Source organism: Lactuca serriola, chromosome 7, assembly GCF_051521515.1.
Source record: "Lactuca serriola cultivar US96UC23 chromosome 7, Lser_US96UC23_V15, whole genome shotgun sequence".
Lineage (NCBI taxonomy): Eukaryota > Viridiplantae > Streptophyta > Magnoliopsida > Asterales > Asteraceae > Lactuca > Lactuca serriola.
Genome location: NC_136414.1, coordinates 205,101,687 through 205,106,548, shown reverse-complemented (window position 1 = coordinate 205,106,548; position 4,862 = coordinate 205,101,687). Strand labels below are relative to the sequence as shown.

General features: G+C 38.8%; 1 pseudogene; it reads right to left on the bottom strand.

Annotated features, from left to right (window-relative positions):
• Positions 1-563: 563 nt before the first annotated feature.
• Positions 564-1,238, bottom strand: LOC145064745 (secreted RxLR effector protein 161 pseudogene; annotated as a pseudogene).
• Positions 1,239-4,862: the final 3,624 nt, after the last annotated feature.

Sequence of the window (4,862 nt, the reverse complement as noted above, 5' to 3'; positions counted from 1 at the left end):
TCTTCAATTAACAAAACAATATTCGATCTTTTTTTAATAGCCTAGTAAAGCATGATATAAGTTCACACGAGTAATCATCCAATGAAAATTAATGTAGCCCTTTTTATGTTGACTTTGACAAGAGGAAGAAAATGAGCAGATTGGGTCCGATTCACTTCACATAACCATATGCTAGAATGGAATAGATTAAAGTCATACTTGAGGGAATAACAAAATCTCGGAGGGATTCACTATCTATGTAATACACTAAAGAAAACGAAAGTAAACAATCAACAGGAACCAATTAGGTTTCCTCACTTTTTTTTCATCTTATTCATTCTAGTCGTTCAAAGATATATATATATATATATATATATATATATATATATATATATATATATATATATATATATATATATATATATATATCAATTTGAATTGTTAAAGATCAGCTAAATAAGAGGATAAGAACATGACAGCTAGATAAGAACATGACAGCTAACACGTTTATTTTCTTCACTCCCCCTCAAGATGGAAGGTGAAGATCACGAACACCCATCTTGCCAAGTAATAGACGAAACTGGTCAGTGCCAAGAGGTTTTGGTGAACATGTCTGCAAGTTGATCCTTTGTACGTATCGCAGCAGGCAAAATTTCTCCAGATTCTACGCTTTCACGATCAAAGAAGCAATCCATTTCAACATGTTTAGTACGCTCTTGGAAAACGGGATTATTGGCAATATGGCGAGTAGCTTGGTTATCACAATAAAGCGTCGTGGCCTCTTGCTGAGTAGCTTCCAAATCTTTTAGCAACCATCTAAGCCATAAAATTTCAATAACTGTAGCAGCCATGGACTGATATTCAGCTTCAGCTAAAGAGTGTGACACTACAGACTGTTTCTTTGTTTTCCAAGAAATGGGAGCACCACCGAGCATGATAAAGTAACCGGTTTTAGAAGGCCGTGTGAAGGGACATCCCAGCCAATCGGAGTCACAATATCCAGTCAGTGTTAAATTGCCACTAGCTGGAAGGAAAATACCTTGACCAGGTGTGGCCTTTAGATAGCGTAAGACACGGAGAGCTGCATTCCAATGAGTAAGTCGAGGAGAAGAAACAAACTGGCTTAGTGTGTTGACCGCAAATGTGATGTCAGGTCGAGTAACCTGTAAATAAAGGAGCCACCCAATGAGACGCCTATACTTACCTGAATCAGCCAAAGGAGACTCATCCTCAGTGGTAAGACGAATATTTTGCTCCATCGGAAAAGAGCTAGGCCTACAACCTTCTAAACCGCTATCAGCAAGAATATCTAAAGTATATTCCTTTGACTAAGAACAACTCCGTCTGGTGTGCGGGCAACCTCAATACCAAGAAAATACTTTAAGGGTCCCAAATCTTTGATACTAAAACGACTATCGAGAAAAACCTTGACTTTTCTATTTGTTGAGCATTATTACCCAGAAGTATGACACTGTCCACATAAATAAGGGCAGAAATATAGATGTTGTTTTTCTTAAAAGCAAAAAGTGAATGATCATCCCTTGAATGTTGGAATTCAATGTGAAGGAGAGCTTTGGTAAACTTGTTGTACCAGTTCCTCGAAGCTTGACGCAGGCCATACAACGACTTTCTAAGGAGACATACCTTGGTATCTCCTTCCTTTGCGAACCCTTGTGGTATCTTCGTGTACACTGCTTCGTCTAAATCCCTGTACAAAAACGCATTATTTACGTCAAGTTGGTGGATAGTCCAACATTTCTGGACAGCAACGGCTAACACAGTTCTCACAGTGACAAGCTTGGCTACTGGTGCGAACGTTTCATGAAAATTTATCCCTTCAACTTGAGTGAGCCCTTTCGCAACTAGTTTTGCTTTGTGATGCTCGATTTCACCAGATGGATTGTATTTAATTTTATAAACCCGCTTTGAATCAATTGCCTTCTTTCCGGGAGGTAAATTTGTCAAGGTCCACGTGTTATTATTCTCAAGAGCTTGGATTTCTTTCTTCATGGCATCTCTCCAACACTGGTGTTTGACTGCTTGAAAATAATGCTTGGGCTCATCTTGTGAAGAGATGGCTGCCAAAAAAGCTTTATGTGAGTTAGTAAAATTTTTGTAAGAAACAAAATGAGACAAAGGATGTACCATCAAAGAAACTGTATTGTCATTAGAGTGGGAATGGTTTATGGAAGGTGGTAAGTCAACCTTGAAATCTTACAGGCGAGTTGGTTTAGTTCGAACACGTTTTGGGCGTCGGGTTTGAGAAAAATTGGAAGTTGAATGGCGACTTTGTTCAGCATGTTGAGTTGTTTCGGGACTAGTTGAAACAATTTCAGATCTTGAGCTGTTTGACAGGCTGCTAGGCTCACTTGGGATATCGTCTTGGGCTGGGGAATTAGAGACATGGCCTGATGCCCTAAGATTTGTTGCCACATGATCCTTTTCTATTTCTTGATCGTGACAGTCATCATCGAAATGCTCCAAACTCACATGATTTTCTTCTTCAACTTGGTTCTTGTTATTATCTTTTACAACTTTCTGAAAAGGAAAAGCACATTCTATGAATCTGACATCCTTAGAAACTAGAATTTTCTTACTCTCAATATCAAGGACACGATACCCTTTTTTCCCCTATGGGTACCCAATAAAAACACAAGGTCTCCCCTTTCTTCAAACTTATCCTTTCCAAATTTATTTTCTTTAACATACACCAAACATCCAAAAACTCTCATGTGTTAATATTGGGGTTTATTTCCAAATAAAATTTCATATGGCGTTTTGTTCTTGACTGATCGGGAAGGTAAACGATTTATGATATAGGTGACAGTTAAGACGCATTCTCCCCAAAACTGAATGAGAAGACTTGCTTGAAAACGAAGGGCTCTAGCTATCTCCAATAAGTGTCTATGTTTTCTTTCAACTACCCCGTTCTGTTTAGGGGTATGGACACAAGATGTTTCAAGAATGATGCCTTGTTCTTCATAAAACTTGAGCATGTTATTTGAAACAAACTCACCTCCATTGTCGCTTCTAATTCTATTCTCAAATTGTGTTTCAACCAATTTGTGGAAAGCAATTAAATTGAAACTTGCATCCTACTTATGTTTTAAAAGATATACCCATGTTGAACGGCTATAATCATCAACAATTGTTAATAAATATCGTGCACCCAAAAGTGAAGGAACACGATAACCTCCCCATATATCACAATGAATAAGTTCAAAAGGAGCAAAAGTTTAATAGACCTAACTTGGAAAGGTAATCTGGTTTGTTTTGCCCGAATACAAGAATCACAATGATCAATGTTTGCTAAACTATTTATAAAGCTAATGTGTTGGAGTCTAGAATTTGAAGCATGCCTTAGTCTTATGTGCCAGATCTATGTGTCAACCTTAACTACCATCGCCTTGACTCTAGCATCCACTTCTTCCATCTTGTATAGACCATTCTTACACTTCCCCATACCAATCAGCTTCCTCGAGTGTAAGTCTTGTACATAACAAAAATCCCAAAAAAATGTCACAAAGCAATTGTTGTTCTTGGTGATTTTACTAATTGATGGAAGACTGCACTTAAAGTTTGGTATGTAAAGGACATTGTTGACTTTTAAGTCACTTGGTAGGCTAGGACTTCCTATTCCTTCAACGGGAACACCGTCACTATTTGCTATGTTAACATGAACACCATCGGATGATCTTTTCAAATTAGTCAAGACAGAATCATTACATGCTATGTGTTCTGTGGCACCGGAGTCAATAACCCACGGTTGACAAAAATCAATCTTACCAGCCATATTAATTTCAGGTTTTGGATTGTCGTTTAATTGTTTCATAAGTTTCTTGTATTGTTCCACACTTAGCCCAGGTATGGGGCTGACTTCAATCCTGACTGCATCAGCTCTCGGCTTCGGCTTTGCCTTCCTTTTGATCATTTGTTGGTTTCCTTTGTCGATTCTCCCACCAATCAGAATATCCAATTTTTTCAAAGCACCCTTCGATTGTATGTCCGACTTTATTGCAATGTTTGCACTTCAAGTTTCCCGATTGATGCGTTTTTCAGGATGACTACTTTCAAGACTTTGTGGTGTACGGGCTTGAAACACAAACGCCTCCACCGTTACAACAGGTTTTGTTGTAGCAGAAATATTTTTTTTTGTTGTTCGTCCTCAGCGACCAGGTGGTACACAGTGCCTAAACTTGGCATCGGTTTGGTGCTGAGGATTTGAGTTTTTATAGTCGCAAAGTTGTCATCAAGCCCCATCAAGAACTCATAAATACGCTCCTTTTTTTAGATTCTGCAAGTCTCTTTCCCAAGTTGCAAGAGCAATTACTGCATATGCAAGTAGGTTAAGGTGAGGTTGATTCGATTTCATCCCATAGGCCTCTCATCATCGTGAAGTAGGAAGAGATAGAGTGCTTTTCTTGTCGTATATTAGTGAGGATTCGTTTCAATTCATATGCCCTCGGGGCACTTTCTTTTCTGAACCTTTCTTGGAGATCATCCCAAATCTGCTTGGCCGTTGTTGCATATTTCACACCGTTTCTGATCTCATTTTCCATGGCGGTGGTGATCCACCCCTTTACGATTGCATCACTATGTAGCCATACTCTATATTCTAAATGATCTTCTACAGGTTTTGGGATGGTTCCATCAATGAAACAAGCCCTATTTTTGGCAATGAGAAAATCATTCGTCTCTCTTGACCAATCAGCATAGTTATTGTCATTCAAATTGTCATTCACGTGCATCTGACGAGGCTAATCAGTTGGATGAACATAATAAGGAGAATCGGGATCATAAGAAGGGTTTTTGGCTTTATCCTTGCTGCTACCTTCAACATCGTCGGGTTCGGCCATCGTGGGGCTTTGAACGATGAACTCAGC